Genomic DNA, 19539 nt, shown 5'->3' with positions numbered 1-19539 from the left:
GATTGGTAGGTTTAGACCACTTTTAATAATATCGTACATCTTAATTTTTGTAAAATCGCTCAGAGTTACATGGGGAATTTTCCAGATTTTATTCGTAATTTCCAGTTTAAAAGTTTGTTCATTTCCGGTTTGTTCAAGATTCACCGAGATTCTTAGTTAGCATCAACACTAGTTCGTGTTTACAATTTAACAAAACTTTTTTATAATCCTCAGCAAATCCCAACAAATTTTTTAATGGTACAGAAAAGTTAAAGGTGGGTCCCGTAGAAATTTTATCTCCACTGCTCCATCCGGAATTTAATAGATTTTGACTTTGAAGATTATCCAGAGATATATAATTTTTTAGGGTAGTACTCATATTGACATGGACTTGACACGTTGAAAACGTTGTATTTTGTTGTTACCTAGCAGTATTTTGATGGTAACTTTCTCTTTAGTCTTGTTTTTGGATGGTTACTTTTGAATAGTACCTGAACAGTACTTGGTTTTGGATGGTTACTATCTGTACAGTATCTGTAAAATACTTGGTTTTAGATGGTAACTAAATGTTAACAAGTATTATAGTTGCTATAGTCTCTTATTAAGAATTATCAAAGTACACAAGTTAAAGTTTCTAAGATGTGTTAGCCAATCACACTTGCAGTAAACTATCATTACCTTTCCGTCATCAAAGTCACATGCCCAAGACCCAAGGACATTGAATAAAATACTTCCCCTTCATTTGTACCTGTAGTTTTAATTACAGTCAGAAACAAAATTTTTAGGATCATTCAATATTTTTTATATATTTTATTATTGTAACCATATTTCATTAAATTCGTAATTAATTATATATTATATATATTTGTATATAATTAATTTTCTTACTCCATCCCTCTCTAAGAAACATGTCGGTTATTAATCTTCGTTCCTAACGCAGATTTTCGCTTGGTTCCCATAGATAGATGTAAAATAGTTCTCACAATGTAATCTTTCTCAGATGTTGGATTATTTTTAAAGCATTCATTTGTTCTAACCCATAATAATATTATAACATATTTCGAACGCATCATTAGCTAGCATAGGAGCGTCTTTCAATTTAATTTCTGATTCAAATTTATGATAGAGGTGTTGGGACCTGGTAATATCGGTTTTTGTTGTCAACTATTTTTCTAGTTCTAGTTTTCTAGGTCTATTCTATTTGTATACTATTTGTATGAGTAAGGCATCATTGTCTAAGATTCTGAATAAGTTTAATAAACTCTTTAATTACAATACTCATCTGGTTTTCGTGATTCATGCTGAGCTCCTTGGACTTTGATTACTAGCTGTAATTAACTGTTATGAGCTATTATTAGATGGTTACTATCTGCTTAGTAGATGTCTATTAGTTGCTTACTAGTTTTTATTAGCTGGTTACTATATGTTTAGTAGATGTATACAAGATGTTTAGTATCGGGTTTCTATATGTTTAGTAGATGTATACAAGTTGTTTACCAGATGTATACAAGTTGCTTACTAGCTATTTAGTATCTGGTTTCTAAATGTTTAGTAGATGTATACAAGTTGTTTAGTAGATGTATACAAGTTGTTTACTAGCTGTTTAGTATCTGGTTTCTATATGTTTAGTATCTGTTTACTTGATGTTTACTTATTATTATTAGCTGGTTACTAGTTGTTATTAACGTCTACGAGCTTTTATAGTCTTTTGTTAAGAATGATCAAAAATTCCTGATCACTAGACGACTTTCGATGTGAAGTAAAAACTTACACTCTGATTTTCAATGTGTTTGCTATGTACGTGAGAAAGAACGCAAAGCCAAAATATCTCAAGATTTATATATAAATCTTAGAGGAACATATCCGATTATGTTGGGGGAAGATGTATCCTGTGATTGTAAAACTAATTAAGAAATAAATTGTTCACAAGCTGTTAAAATAAAACATTTCCATTTTTCATGTTCTTTCATCTTATGTAGGTATAATAAATTAAATCTTAACTACGATAGCTAGCCTTACATCCCATAACTATAGTTATTAGCTACAATAAAATGTCTAGAAAGAACAAAATATATGAATGTCAAAAACGATTTAAAACTAACTATAATTGTGAAAGTAATTGAAATCGCTCCGACGTAATACAGTAAAAAACAAAAAACACTGTGATTATCCCATTTTCTATCACCATAACAAATGTGTATACCCACACTTAAATGACCAATTGTATCCTTTCTCCAAAAATGTCTGTGACTTTCACTTATAAATTTGTCACCGATAATTTAAATCCCATTAAGCAAACCACCCATTGCTAACCGTACCATAACCGCAGAGTCAAGTTGGTTTCCTACAATAAACACCGATGGTGGTGTAAAGGATTGCTAAAATGCCTCTACGCAGTCATAAAATATATAATTAGGAAAGTATTTTTTATTTGCGAACAATTTATAACTGTTACCAACAACACTAATAGTTGTTACAAAGGATTTGTTTAAATGCCTTGACGCAGGCGCAAAGGTCAAGGTATTGGAAAAAATTCATGGAATATTATCCCTTCATAAAAGAGGTCATAAAATATATAATTAGGAAAGTATTTTATATTTGCGAACAAATTATAACTGTTACCAACAACACAAATAGTTGTTACAAAGGATTGCTAAAAATCCTTGATGCAGACGCAAAGGTTAAGGTAATGGAAAAATTCATGGAATATTATCCCTTGACAAAAACGATAATTTCTTCTATTTGGATAATAAAAAAATATATATTAATTCAATGCTTTGATTTTTCAATCAAAATGCTTGATAAATCTAGTTGTTTGATATTCTCTAACTTACTAACTCTCTAACTATTCTCTAACTAACTAATTGAGTAATACGTTTTCATGTGTCTATTTAATTTACCAAAACAGTAGTACTCTTCTCTCATAAAATTGATCTTTTGGATCCCTCTAATTCCCCACCGGTGAAATATATGTTCCTCATATTTAAAAATGATGGTTTGTCAACCCCGACCAACCTCCGCAACATAGATGGGTACTTGTAATTCATATTTAAGATATTTCCATCCTTCTCTAAATAACATCCTTTTATCCATCATGTAAACAGGTTTAGAATTGTATTGCATGATTCAACCCCTAGCCACACCCACCACTTTAACAGATTTGACTTTTCCAATGGCTGCCCCAGCTACCTAAACTGTACATTTCTTTTGATTTTCTCTTTTTCTTTCTAAGCAATGTACACAATTTTTAAACTGGTTCTGACCTCCCTCTTTTATGGCATCCTCTACTTTATTTTCGTTATATTTCTGATCTTTTCCTAACAGTAGGTTGTTAAACTTTTATCATTTTATGGGATTATTGAGCACTCGAAATCCCAGATATTATCTCATAACATGTAACTAGCAGAATATAGTCAAAGATATCAGACTCTAAAAAGACAAGACTTACCTACAATTCAATTTACCATCTACAATCCCCGGAGAAGAGTTTAGTATTTGCAGTTTATTTATTGATTTCACAGATTCCCGCTGGTGAATACCAATTTTTAACAACTGACTGCCAACTCCATACCATTCAGACACTGGTTTACAACCTCATAGAACTGACTCTCAAGGTATCTGTAATGCACAATATATTTCCGTCTCTCTTCTTCTAATCAATATTAAAAAATTTCAAAAACTGTTTTTGGAGTTCATTTTATTCTTAGAATTAAATTATTAAAAATCATTAAGCCAACAGAGATAATAATGTTTTTGTGATAATATCCCATGAATAATACATAATTCTTATTTGTATATTTTCAAAATTATTTATTTCAGAAAATTATTCATTAATCGCATTCAAATAATATTCATAATATATCTTACAATTTTTTAGATTTATCAATAGAGTTTCCCAATTATTAATATTACATGATATTGCATCATATCTATTTTTAAGATTAAATATTAAGATAGGGTCGTCCTCGCGAGACATAGCGCTGACCAACTCACATTGGTCTGCCTCACCATTAAGTTTAAGACATTCTAAGTCTGATATTGAATCCCTTATACGTAAAATCAACTCCTTAACTTCACGTAGAAGTCGTGACAGCGGATTATTTTCGATTTCCGCATCGTGAAGATCAATTTGGTGTTGTAACTTGGTTGTCTCCATCATCAGCTCGGTGATTCGATTTTCCACGTTTTCAATATCAAAGAGATGGGAATCGATATTGTTTTCGCTCTGCAAATCCACCAAGCGCCATTTCAGGATTTCCAACTCTTCTATAGTATCGTAATAGATACTACCGAATTTCCGTCGCAACTCCTTGGAAACCTTTAAAATTTCCTTAAAGATTCTTATTTCAATCAACAAATCTTCATTTATTTTAAAGTCAGAGTGGTTGATTTGGCTGTTGATTTCAGTCATCTTTTGTCTTTCGATTTAAATTTTGTACTGTTTTAGGTTTTGTAAACTCATCAACCAGGAAAAGTCAGAACGTAGAACCACATTTCTACTTAACACATACATTTTTTTGAAAACTTAAAAGGTAACCGTTTTCTCTTTCTATAAGCGCGTGAGAAAAAATTTTCAAATATGATTAAATAAAAACGTATTTGACTAAATAAACGATCTCATTTGTTTTTATGTATATTCTGTTAGGAACCACAACCACCACCACCATTTTGACCACAAGACCGTAGACAGGTTACACTAATAGATTTCATCTAAAACCCCAATTGAAACAAAAAAACGCCCACGCATAACAAAACAACGTTTTTGTGTATATTCTGTTAGGAACCACCACCACCACCAACACCCCTCTTACACTCCTACGCTCACTTTCCCATCTAATGCTCGCTAAAGAGGGGGAGGTTATCGAACTCACGCTTGTTTCACACCACAAAAGTATGCGGTCTAATATCCCTCAAGCCAACACCTTTTGACCACAAGACCGTAGACAGGTGTCACCTACAACCCTAATTGAATCAACAAAACGCCCACGCATAACAAAACAACTTCCCTTCCTCCTCCTCCTCCGCCTAAATATAGTTTTACAAATTCATACGCATGACAAAACACCCCTTGTAAAACGAATAGTTTTCTAAAACTGAACTACTTTCCACATTTCTCCTTAACACATACATTTTTTGAAAACTTAGAAGGTAACCGTTTTCTCTTTCTCTAAGCGCGTGAGAAAAAATTTTCAAATATGATTAAAGAAAAACGTATTTGACTAAATAAACGATCTCATTTGTTTTTGTTCTGTTAGGAACCACCACCACAATCACCATTTTGACCACAAGACCGTAGACAGGTTACACTAACAGATGTCAACTAGAACCCTAATTGAATCTACCCTATTAAAACTATCCCTAATTGAATCAACAAAACGCCCACGCATAACAAAACAACGTTTTTGTTAGGAACCACCACCACCAACACCCCTCTTACACTCCTACGCTCCCTTTCCCATCTAATGCTCGCTAAAGAGGGGGAGGTTACCGAACTCACGCTTGTTTCACACCACAAAAGTATGCGGTCTAATATCCCTCAAACCAACACCACAAAAGTATGCGGTCTAATATCCCTCAAACCAACACCTTTTGACCACAAGACCGTAGACAGGTGTCACCTACAACCCTAATTGAATCAACAAAACGCCCACGCATAACGCGTTCTAACGCAAGTTAGAAGCAACATAGTGACCTGTGTGCAACCACTGCACTCCTACACACCCTATTCGGGTAAAGATCACTCTAAACAACCACAAAATCCTACGCATGACAAAACACCCCTATCACACACGCACCTTTAGGGTGAGAAAAAGACAAGACAAAACAAGACATATCATAACACCCCTCTCTCACACTCCTACACACCCCTTTCTAACCTCATTAAGTGACTAATTAGGGTCGCCACCACCACCCCTTTTTCTAATCATGCTAATTAGGTCATTAAAACACCTGCGTGCAACCATGCGTGACTAATTAGGTCACCCGCACCCCCTTTTGTGACATGATTTATTACTTAATTATGTTAATTAGGTCACCCCCACCCCCTTTTTTGACATAATTTATTACTTAATCATGCTAATTAGGTCATTAAAACACCTGTGTGCAACCATGCGTGACTAATTAGGGTCACCCCCACCCCCTTTTTTGACATGATTTATTACCTAGTGAGCCAGCTCCCGTATTAACTACCTACTTCGGTGCATTTGTTTGTCACCTGCACAATTTAATTGCATACGATTTGCTGGAGTAAATTTGTGGATATTGTAACTTTGTTTTTATTTTTAGAAATAATTAAGCCCTAATTGTAAGTAGAAAAAATTAGTTAGAGTGGACTGTATTAGAAAGAGTAGTTAAAGTGGTCTGTATTAGAATATTTATGTAAATATAAACACACAGCTGGAACACAGTAAAAAAACAAGGCAGAACGCTATAGTCGAGTACCTCGACTATCAGATACCCGTTACTCAGCTAAAGGGACGAAAGGGAAATGGGGATATGCAAGCAGCAAAGCGAGATTGATATGCGCCACCCACTGGCGGTAGACAGATCTAAGCGTTATGGGCGTTAGAGTGGGCGTGGCTTATTTTTTTTGGATCAATCCATAGGTATTGACAAGAACAATACATTTCAGTTAAAATTTTTCATTTATCATGCAAATTGTGGGCGCCACAGGCTTAGGCGGCTTGTGGGCGTTAGAGTGGGCGTGGCATATTCGCGTAACAAACTTGCGCTGCGTACAAGGCTACGGAATCTAAATCTGAAATACCAATTCTTTATCTTTGATAGTTTCCGTTAGTTTTAGTCGGTTTGTGGGCGTTAGAATGGGCGCGGCACATTGCTGAAACAAATTTGCGCTGCGTAAGAAGCTTAGAAAACTGTATGCCAAATCTCAATAGCCTAGCTCTTATAGTTTCCGAGATCTCAGCGTTCATCCGGACGGACAGACAGACGGACATGGCTAGATCGACTCGGCTAGTAATCCTGAACAAAAGTATACATATACATTATGGGGTCGAAAACGCTTCCTTCTGCCTTCTAGTATACCCTTTTACTCTACGCGTAACGGTTATAAATATATTTGAGGAATATATGAGTTGAATAGTTTCACTGAATATCTACTGCCATTGTTTAAAGTGTACAATTATGGGCAAAGGAAACTGGAATATTGTCGGGCACAAATAACGGAATTGAAATACATATATTAAATGCCATTGCGTCGGACTAATCACTTTTGGATTTAGACAATATATCATACAGAAAGTTAGTCGAAATAGGGTTCGAAAAACTGGCTGTATGACCGGCAAATCATAGTAAGTGGAACTTATCTGAAGCGGTTCATGCCTGCTGGAAAAAATCCAAGGAAAATCCAGGAGAAAGACATCGAAAGATTTTGAAATCCGGCCTCGACTAGACCAAGAACGAAGGTACGAAAAACACGCCCACGCATAACAAAACAACGTTTTTGTGTATATTCTGTTAGGAACCACCACCACCACCAACACCCCTCTTACACTCCTACGCTCACTTTCCCATCTAATGCTCGCTAAAGAGGGGGAGGTTATCGAACTCACGCTTGTTTCACACCACAAAAGTATGCGGTCTAATATCCCTCAAGCCAACACCTTTTGACCACAAGACCGTAGACAGGTGTCACCTACAACCCTAATTGAATCAACAAAACGCCCACGCATAACAAAACAACTTCCCTTCCTCCTCCTCCTCCGCCTAAATATAGTTTTACAAATTCATACGCATGACAAAACACCCCTTGTAAAACGAATAGTTTTCTAAAACTGAACTACTTTCCACATTTCTCCTTAACACATACATTTTTTGAAAACTTAGAAGGTAACCGTTTTCTCTTTCTCTAAGCGCGTGAGAAAAAATTTTCAAATATGATTAAAGAAAAACGTATTTGACTAAATAAACGATCTCATTTGTTTTTGTTCTGTTAGGAACCACCACCACAATCACCATTTTGACCACAAGACCGTAGACAGGTTACACTAACAGATGTCAACTAGAACCCTAATTGAATCTACCCTATTAAAACTATCCCTAATTGAATCAACAAAACGCCCACGCATAACAAAACAACGTTTTTGTTAGGAACCACCACCACCAACACCCCTCTTACACTCCTACGCTCCCTTTCCCATCTAATGCTCGCTAAAGAGGGGGAGGTTACCGAACTCACGCTTGTTTCACACCACAAAAGTATGCGGTCTAATATCCCTCAAACCAACACCACAAAAGTATGCGGTCTAATATCCCTCAAACCAACACCTTTTGACCACAAGACCGTAGACAGGTGTCACCTACAACCCTAATTGAATCAACAAAACGCCCACGCATAACGCGTTCTAACGCAAGTTAGAAGCAACATAGTGACCTGTGTGCAACCACTGCACTCCTACACACCCTATTCGGGTAAAGATCACTCTAAACAACCACAAAATCCTACGCATGACAAAACACCCCTATCACACACGCACCTTTAGGGTGAGAAAAAGACAAGACAAAACAAGACATATCATAACACCCCTCTCTCACACTCCTACACACCCCTTTCTAACCTCATTAAGTGACTAATTAGGGTCGCCACCACCACCCCTTTTTCTAATCATGCTAATTAGGTCATTAAAACACCTGCGTGCAACCATGCGTGACTAATTAGGTCACCCGCACCCCCTTTTGTGACATGATTTATTACTTAATTATGTTAATTAGGTCACCCCCACCCCCTTTTTTGACATAATTTATTACTTAATCATGCTAATTAGGTCATTAAAACACCTGTGTGCAACCATGCGTGACTAATTAGGGTCACCCCCACCCCCTTTTTTGACATGATTTATTACCTAGTGAGCCAGCTCCCGTATTAACTACCTACTTCGGTGCATTTGTTTGTCACCTGCACAATTTAATTGCATACGATTTGCTGGAGTAAATTTGTGGATATTGTAACTTTGTTTTTATTTTTAGAAATAATTAAGCCCTAATTGTAAGTAGAAAAAATTAGTTAGAGTGGACTGTATTAGAAAGAGTAGTTAAAGTGGTCTGTATTAGAATATTTATGTAAATATAAACACACAGCTGGAACACAGTAAAAAAACAAGGCAGAACGCTATAGTCGAGTACCTCGACTATCAGATACCCGTTACTCAGCTAAAGGGACGAAAGGGAAATGGGGATATGCAAGCAGCAAAGCGAGATTGATATGCGCCACCCACTGGCGGTAGACAGATCTAAGCGTTATGGGCGTTAGAGTGGGCGTGGCTTATTTTTTTTGGATCAATCCATAGGTATTGACAAGAACAATACATTTCAGTTAAAATTTTTCATTTATCATGCAAATTGTGGGCGCCACAGGCTTAGGCGGCTTGTGGGCGTTAGAGTGGGCGTGGCATATTCGCGTAACAAACTTGCGCTGCGTACAAGGCTACGGAATCTAAATCTGAAATACCAATTCTTTATCTTTGATAGTTTCCGTTAGTTTTAGTCGGTTTGTGGGCGTTAGAATGGGCGCGGCACATTGCTGAAACAAATTTGCGCTGCGTAAGAAGCTTAGAAAACTGTATGCCAAATCTCAATAGCCTAGCTCTTATAGTTTCCGAGATCTCAGCGTTCATCCGGACGGACAGACAGACGGACATGGCTAGATCGACTCGGCTAGTAATCCTGAACAAAAGTATACATATACATTATGGGGTCGAAAACGCTTCCTTCTGCCTTCTAGTATACCCTTTTACTCTACGCGTAACGGTTATAAATATATTTGAGGAATATATGAGTTGAATAGTTTCACTGAATATCTACTGCCATTGTTTAAAGTGTACAATTATGGGCAAAGGAAACTGGAATATTGTCGGGCACAAATAACGGAATTGAAATACATATATTAAATGCCATTGCGTCGGACTAATCACTTTTGGATTTAGACAATATATCATACAGAAAGTTAGTCGAAATAGGGTTCGAAAAACTGGCTGTATGACCGGCAAATCATAGTAAGTGGAACTTATCTGAAGCGGTTCATGCCTGCTGGAAAAAATCCAAGGAAAATCCAGGAGAAAGACATCGAAAGATTTTGAAATCCGGCCTCGACTAGACCAAGAACGAAGGTACGAAAAACACGGGGGTACTTTGGGGTTTTTACGCGACGTGCGTGGCTGTTTATTGTTACGCTATGAAAATTTAACTGCTTAAGCCTAGCTTAACTTAAGCGCTCCAGAGCGGAGCGGAGACTAAGGGAAGAGAAAAGGGCAGTACAAACGAGATTAAGCAACATAAGTTTGACCATTTGCGAATATACTATCACAAATATCAACAATTTCGGAAGTGATTGTTAGCATATAGGAAATTGTTTCGAACTATAAAAAACATTATTATTTACTTGAAACTTTGATTCGATACGTTCGATTTCAAGTTCTTTTTCTTCGATTTGGACAGTCAACTTTACAACAGTTTTAAAAGTGCGGGCGCTTACGATATTTACCGTTTCATGCAGCTTCTTTATTATCCCTATAGATCCATTGAAGTAAGATTATTTTTGATCCTTTTAAAACTTCTAATGTATCTGCTAAATTAGCAGTCTCTGAGCATTTACCTTTCTTTTTTAGTTTTTCCAGAGATTTTGCTGCTTTAGCTTTTTGAATGACAGACCTAGCTTCGATTAAGTCTTTAGCGGTGAGCACTATTTTTTCTGAAGAAATTTTTTTGCAACATTCCCACGTTTAACTTTGAGCATTGTTTCCTTGTAGGAAATAAACATTTTGTATGTTTTTGTATTGTTACCTTCAACGCAGCATTATTTTCTTGACTGTTTGCTTGATATTTTATTGTCTCAAGAATATCATGTTCTTAATTTGTTAGGACGATTACTGGATCTATGATCTGTTTCCATTCCAGATTGTGTTTGCATAGCTAGAACCTCTGCAATTGCTTTACCAGAAGACCCACATCACCCAACGCTGGAGCTGACTATTGACACGGGTACAAAAGTGCATGAACTATCTGAAAAGTCAGCTAAACGCATCCCCTGCTTTCGTAGAGCAAACTTTGCACTCATTGATAGCCTTATAGCTTGCTCGCATTGGTCTAATCTGTACTTATGTACTAATGTAACTGAAGCTGTTAATATATTCTATAATGTACTAAGCGCAGTTTTTGATACATACGTTCCTACGTATTATAATACAATTTTAGATCAGCCTACGTGGTTTAACAAAGAGTTGGCACGACTTAAAAATGTAAAGTCTAGACTCCACAACAAGCTGCCTTTTCCCGATACTAGTGCTGATTTTACCGTGCTTAACGCCCAGTGTTATAAAAATTATTTAGCTTTTTGCAAGACCCAGTGGATCCAAAACAGTTAAGTTACCGATAATCACTTGAATTCGGACGCAATCACTGATCAGGCCATAGCCGATCTTTTTGCACAGTTTTTCAAACCACCTATTCAACATCAAGTCCTTCAGATCAGTCTTACCCATATGATATACCTAAATCAAACTTTATTTTTTGTCCTGTTATAAGGTAAAGCTCACTTCTTTTAGATTTGCAAAGGGTCAAACCAGTCTACTGTCCGGGTCCTGACGGAGTCTGTAACAAACGCACTCTATGAGCGTTGTCCACCCTAACACCTCTGTCTACGTTTTGACCGGCCTGCTTAGGGAGATAGGTGTGGGTTTGTGTTAAGATGGAACAAGAGTGTCACAGAACTAACAATAGTAGACAGAGAGACGATAACGGTAAGGATATTAACCCAACGGCTAAGACTCGGACGAGAGACTGTACCTATCGAAGACGAAGGCCTAGATGTTATTGGCCACCCTCTTTACCCACCCTACCTGTGAAGTCTCATTAGACTTCACCCTTTAAAACAACCGCTGCGGTACATACTCTAAAGTGCTCTTAATACTACAAATCCTAACACTAAATCCTTAAAAGTAAACGTTTTTCACGCCAATCGACTCTCTATTTGATCGTGTTTCAATACAAGATTATCAAAAAGGAAAAGAAAGGATATTTATTTTACGTTAAATTATAACTGAATGTGTACATGTTTTATCAATATACGATATTCTTAATCGAAGATTACACAAACGCACTTGGGCGGATTACGTTAAAATAATTAGAGGCAAACGATTCTTATTTAATATTTATCAATATACGAATGTAGGGATATTTATATGAGTTAACACCCAGAATGCTAAATGCTCAAGTAAGAGTATCGCCACACGCGCAAAATCCCAAACAAAAACAAATTGGTTATGAGCGCGAGAAAAGCATAAGCACCAATTTCCCAACAGTAACCCTATACTGGCCAGAATGTTGCCCAATAGGCCCCCAATTGAGTTCAGCAGCCACGTGCGCTGAGCTTGCACTTCCCACCTTACGATCGTGCGAAAGCTTCAACGATGGGTGATTGAACCCAACGCCGAGTGCATTTGGCAACAACAATTATTGCCAAATTAAGTTGACCAATCAGAATAAGAAATGGTCAACTGCACCGCGGCAGCAGCAATATCAGCGACAGCAACCAATTAGGACCGACCACATCAACAACAGCAGCGATGTTCAATGACGATAGCAGAGAACGTCAGCAGAGGCAGCAGCAGCAGCAGCAGCAGCGGCAGAAACGGCAGCAGCACCTAGGTTACATTATTAATTATTAACATAAGAAAAGTTAGTTGTAAATCTGAACTCAAATAATAAAGTTTGTATTTTTTTTTTAAATAAAATACTATCTAAACTTTTAACTTATGTATATATGTATCAAAAGTGTGCGGGCCCAGACAAGAATGAATATATATATATGTAGGAATGTAAATAATTTACGGCTATGCCGTTAATATGCTGACGAAGTCAGCAGGCCTGATAAAACTTTATTATGTATAACTTTAAAAGTTTAATTTAGGTGTACATATGTCATACTATGTCGTAAGCACACACGCAAACATAATAGCTAAATAGGAATTGTAGATTGAATTAGAAACTTGACTTAAAAATATTTAGAATAAGGAAAACTAAATTACTATCACTCTAGCGATGCAAAAACAAGTTGGCAGTCCCAGCCAATATTAGCTGGAAACCAAAATTGGAACTCAAGTTCCAATTGGGATGCGGCGTCGTGCTTGCGCGGTCTTGCCCGAATTAAGCCGAATCGGCGCCGGTGCGATATTCGCCCGAACTCCAACGTAACTCGACTTATAGATCGTGGTGCTGACTTGGTAAGGACTAAACCTCACGCGGGTTGACGCCGGTGAGCCTTGAGGCCGCATATGGTTTGACGATGACAAAATCAATCAATGTGTGGCAAGGATGAAAGATCCCCTTCACGAGGTGTGCGGTATGAGACTCTCAAATGCAGATTCTGGCCGCTGCACGCGGCACCTGCTCCTTGCTGTGCGAAGAGGACTGTAAAAACTTCCGACAATTCCGAGAATTCACACGTGGTCGTTGGTCACTGCTATTTTCCGGAAATTACGCTGTCAATATTCGGTCCCAATATTCTTACCACCAATATTGGGAATGAGTGCCCAGTTATTGCGCTGAGACTTTGTGTAGACCACTGCACAAACTTTTTACGTTGTCTTTAGAAACGTCAGATTTCCCACACAGATGGAAGAAGTCTTGATTCTGTAAATCAATAGATTCTAGTCCGGAAAGTGGACCTTTTAGGGTTTCCAGGTGATCTTCTTAGGTGTATCTTAGGTTATTTGAATGGCAGGACTCAAAGGGTCATTTTTAAAAACTCTTTTTCATCCCTAATCCGAGTTACATGGTACACCGGTCCACAAGAAAGTCATCTTAACCCACTCCTGTTTACATTATTTATAAATGACCTTCCTCTAGTCTTAACGAAGTCACGTGTAAGTATATACGCAGATAACGTTAAGTTGTGCTTGCAAAGTTTAGCCTTACAATCTGATCTCAATGCATTTTAAACATGGTGCATGGATAATGAATTAAATTTAAATGGTTCTAAGTTTAAGCTAATGAAATTTTTTCGTGTCAGCCCTCACAATTCAACTTATCCTTTGACTGATTGAGTGTTAGATAAGACAACGCATGCTGACGATCACATTATTACCATGGTAAATAAAGCCAGGGTCGTGCTGGTATTTATCAAAAGGTGGTCGAAGGAATTCGATGATCCCTTTTCACAAAGACCTTGTTTATTCATTAGTCCGTCCAATTCTTGAGTACTGCGCTCCTGTTTGGAGTCCCCAATATAGGGTGCATATAGACCGGACTGAGTCTCTGCAAAAAAACTTCTTAATATTTGCCTTACGGATATTTGACTGGGATACAAGCCTAATACTATCATCCTACTCTAGTAGACTACTTCTAATTAACTTACCATCATTAGCTAACCGTAGAACTATGCTTGGTATTACGTTTATCAGAAATCTTATTCATGGTGATGTGGAGAGTCCCGAGTTACTGGGTCGCCTGCATTTTAATGTGCCAAATAGATTCATAGAAACTATATTCCTTTAGTATTAAGTCACTGTATCTCTAATTATATTTATATTTATTATATTTTTTGAACGTTGATGCACTAAGAGCAGTACAAACAAGTGGCCCAAACGACACCAAGCACGTGCTTGTTAAGCGCGGGCCCATTTTTATTTCGGGCAAATACGGTTCGCGAGGAAGGTACATAGAACAAACAAGGACAGGACAAAACATAGATCAACACGACTAAAGCAAATGAGCTAAGATTTTAGTTTTTAATACAGGGATAGAGGTTGAGGAACAAATTAAATGATATAGGTTGTTATAATTATTACAAAGAACGCGAAAAGGCTCATGCTGACTAAAATTAGATGAACATCGTGGCAAGTTTATAGGATAGTAGTTTCGCATTAGTCTAACAGGAACATTGAAAGTAAGGCGGCTTACCAAATCTACAGAATCAATATCGCCTCTGATAAGATTATTCATAAAAATAGTACCAAGCATAGTTCTACGGCTTACTAGACTAGGCAAATTAATTAAAAGCAATCTACTCGAGTAAGAAGGCAACCTGACGTTTTGATCCCAGTTCAAACCACGTAAGGCAAAAAGAAGAAATTGTTTCTGTACGGACTCTATACGGTCAATGTGCACTTGATACTGAGGACTCCAAACGGAAGAACAGTATTCCAAATTAGGACGGACAAGGGAGGTAAATAATAATTTGGTAGTGTATGGATCATCAAATTCTTTAGACCAACGCTTTATAAACCCAAGAACACTCATAGCTTTATTTACAGTAGAGGTTATGTGGGAGTCAAATTTAAGTTTAGGATCTAGGAGAACACCTAAATCGTTTACTGAGTATATTCGGTCCAGGGACATGTTCTGAAGAGAGTAACTTATGAACGTTGGCGTACCCCTATAAAAAGTCATAACGTTGCATTTAAGATAGTTTAAATTCAAAAGGTTGTACTGACACCATTCCTGGAATCTATTAATGACTGACTGCAAGCAGAAACCAGACTCAATATTTTTATATGAAAAACAAAGCTTAACATCATCAGCATACATTAGTACACGAGAGTGAGTTACTATAGAGGGAAGATCATTTATAAACAGAGTAAACAGCAAAGGGCCTAAATGACTGCCCTGAGGCACTCCAGATGTCACGTTAATCATCTTGGAAACAGCGTTTTTGAATAAAACCCTCTGAGATCTACCATTCAAATAACTTGAAATCCAAGTTAACAGAATATTCGGAAACCCGAGCTGATCTAATTTGAATAAAAGAAGAGAGTGGTTTACAGAGTCAAAGGCTTTACTAAAATCTGTATATATAACGTCCGTCTGCAATTTTTCGTTAAACCCATCTATTACAAAAGATGTCAATTCGAGCAGGTTAGTGGTGGTCGATCTTCGCTTAACAAAACCATGTTGACACGGCGATAATAAAGAGGAGCACAAATGTTGCAACTGAGAGGTAATAATGCGTTCAAATATTTTATGAATTGCAGACAATTTGGAGATTCCTCTATAGTTCTGAACATTAACCTTCGCACCCTTTTTGTGGAGTGGAATAATAAAAGAATCTTTCCAGATAGTAGGAAAAACAGATGATGAGATAGACAAATTAAAAAGTTTAAGAATGGGTTTACAAATAGTTCGGGCACAAAACTTAAGAACACACCCAGGGAGTCCATCTGGCCCCGGAGAATAGGTTGGCGTTATAGTTTCTAAATCACTTAAGAGAGAACTTTCGGTGATTACAGGAGAAAAAATACAATTTGCCCTATTTAAGTGATTAGGGTAGCTAGAATTAGACTAAGAAACAGAACTATAAGTAGATTGGAAGAATTCAGCAAATAAATCTACAATTTCGGGATCCGTAGATGCCTCAATAGAGTTTAATCGTACAGATGATGGCAAGGCTGAAGACTTTCGCTTAGCATTGACAAAGTTATAAAACTGATCCTTTGAAAATTCAAATTTACATCGGTTCAAATACATGGAATAGCAATGACTGTTAAGTACATTAAAATTAGTACGAGCCACAGCATATCTTGAAAAATCGGATGGCCAACCCGACTTTTTGTACTTTTTATAGAAGTTTGTTTTTAGGTTTCTAAGTCTTTGCAACTGATTGGTAAACCAAGGAGGCCTGTCTAACTTAGGAGCAAAACTATCAGGAACACATTCACAGAAAAAAGAGTTTAGGACACTATAAAATAGTTCCGTAGCACTTTCAATATCCAAGCAATTATATAAATTTGTCCAGTTATATTGTGAAATCAAGGTGTTGAGTTTACTAAAGTCACATTTACGAAAGCATCTACTTTTAGTTGGTGAAAGAGAAGGAGAGAGGGTATCAACGCAGGGAAGACAAATTGTAAGTTCTAAAGTGGGATGATACCGGTCTTCTGGCATAACTAGTGGGTCAATTCTAGATACCGTGACTTCAGACGGATCTAAAGCAAATACAAGATCTAATTGTCTGTTTAGAGAATTACGTATAAAGCTAACTTGCTGTAATGATAATTCTAACAGACCGTCAACGAATTCATGGTCAGATAAGGGGGTAGAGACAAGTGAGTCAGTGGAAAGGGACCAAGAAATGTCAGGGAGATTGAAATCACCCAAAACAATCAAAAGATCCCTTTCGGAAAGATGAGATAAAACAGTTTTTATTGCAGACAAATGTTGCTTATAAATTGTTAAGTCGGATCCAAGTGGAATATAAGAACAAGTTACATAAATAGAAAAAGATTTCAAAGCAACTTTAACACCAACAAATTCTATTTCATTGGGATTAAGAAAGTATATCCTTTCCGATGTTAAAGTAGAGGTAACGGCAACCAGCACCCCACCATTAAATACTTCCGGAGGAGCAGATATTTTAAAGGAAGATATCCTACGAACATATGGAAATTTAAACTCCTCCACTGTGATGTTTTGAGATGGGAATTCCTGTTGTATAAATTCCAAAACATCTGCAGATGTGGTTTCAGGTGTTAAACGAGACACAAATAATTGCTTCCTATATGGAACAACCGAGAGGCTCTTTCTTCCACCACCAGCAATCTGAACATCGTTCGTCTGATTATCGAGACTAGGGACTCCTATAGAGCTAACTTCCACCGTAGGCACAGAAAGCTGCGTAAGGTTTGAAACGGTAGGCTGACTAGCAGAAACAGGGACTCCAGAGCTTTTGGTACCTATGGGTACTGCTGTCAGAGAAGCTTTAGGTCCCCCAGCCCCAGTGGATGCCGACATTGCTGCCGTTACCGATCGGGTAAAAATATTAGAAGCTAAGTTGGGACTTGGAACTGATGCCTTTACTTGAAGAGATTTTGAAGGAGCAGTCTTCTTGCGTTTAGGTGACCCTACTGACATTTTTTTATTATCAAGGTCCGCCTTAAACTCTTTAAAATCAGCAACTACGCTCATGAGTTTATCAAACAGTTTCATAAAACGATCATTGGTCAGCGCAACATAGCCATCCAAATCACGATCTATTTCCACGCATGAGGCACAAGTCCACGAAAAACCAACACGCAGACAACAAGTCCAGTACATTTTGGGTGTATGACTATGTTGCAGAGACGACAGTAAATAAAAACGTCATTAGGTGACGATCCAAACTGACAATCTTTTTTGCTACAAAAAAGAGCCATTTTTAATTTAAGAAAAAAAGTTATTAATAAAACCAAAGAATCAAAAGATTTATAAATACCTCACTTAATTTGACACTGGGATCAAACAAATAAAAATGTAGACACACAAGAACACAAAAGTATAAGAGCGCGTAGAGACTTCGAGAGCGAGAGAGCGCAACAGAGTGGCTGTCGACTGAGCGTGGCTTGAGAAACACAAACAAAATATACACGACAACAGTTTAGACGACAAGAAACGGGAGAGAGATTACAAGAAGGTTATGGGAAACAACAACAAAAGCTATTGAAACCAAAGCACCACAGCGTACAGAAGTTACAATAACAAAATGCACGGGCTAAACACAGAGTTTGGTTTTGTTAAAATTTCTACAATAAAATAGACAATTAAACATCAACAGACGATTTAAAACACAAGCACGGCTGGTTATGAAGGACTAAGTCACAAAACAAGGCACCAGTATCACAGATATTAATGACAAATTGACAAAAATCACAGAGCACAAGATAAACACAACCGGTCACAAGCGACGCTAAATCGATAAATCGACATTTTTTGATTATGCAATGCATGAACCTTTTAGAGTACTTTGCAATGATTATAATAGACTATATCACCTAATATTTACTACCGACTCACTTCCTATCTTTAAATCAATATTACTATCCTACCTAGTAACTAATTAGTTTTACTTTATGTAGGGTATACCCTTTTACTCTACGAGTAACAAGTATACTAGATTCGTCGGAAAGTATGTAACAGGCAGAAGGAAGCGTTTCCGACCCCATAAAGTATATATATTCTTGATCAGGATCACTAGCTGAGTCGATCTAGCCATGTCCGTCTGTCCGTCTGTCTGTCTGTCTGTCCGTCCGGATGAACGCTGAGATCTCGGAAACTATAGGAGCTAGGCTATTGCGATTTGGCATGCAGATTCCTGAGCTTCGTACGCAGCGAAAGTTTGTTTTAGCAGAGTGCCACGCCCACTCTAACGCCCACAATCCGCTCAAAACTGTGGTTCCTACAGTTTTGATGCTAGAATAAAAATTTTATCTGAAGTGTGTTGTTCTCATCAGTACCTATTGATTGACTCAAAAAAGTTTGCCACGCCCACTTTAACGCCCACAAACTTCAAAAAATCGTAAGTATGAACGTGGATATCTCGGAAACTATCAAGGATAGAGAATTGGGATCTCAGACTTAGATTCCGTAGCCTTGTACAAGTTTGTTACGCGAATATGCCACGCCCACTCTTACGCCCATAAACCGCCCAAACCAATGACGCCCACAATTTTCATGCTAGATAAAAAATTTTAACTGAAATGTATTGGTCTCGTCAATACCTATCGATTGATCCAAATTTTGCCACGCCCACTCTAACGCCCATAACGCTTAAATCTGTCTACCGCCGGTAGGTGGCGC

Source organism: Drosophila subpulchrella, unplaced genomic scaffold (assembly GCF_014743375.2).
Source record: "Drosophila subpulchrella strain 33 F10 #4 breed RU33 unplaced genomic scaffold, RU_Dsub_v1.1 Primary Assembly Seq66, whole genome shotgun sequence".
Lineage (NCBI taxonomy): Eukaryota > Metazoa > Arthropoda > Insecta > Diptera > Drosophilidae > Drosophila > Drosophila subpulchrella.
Note: the sequence above shows the minus strand (reverse complement) of the source record.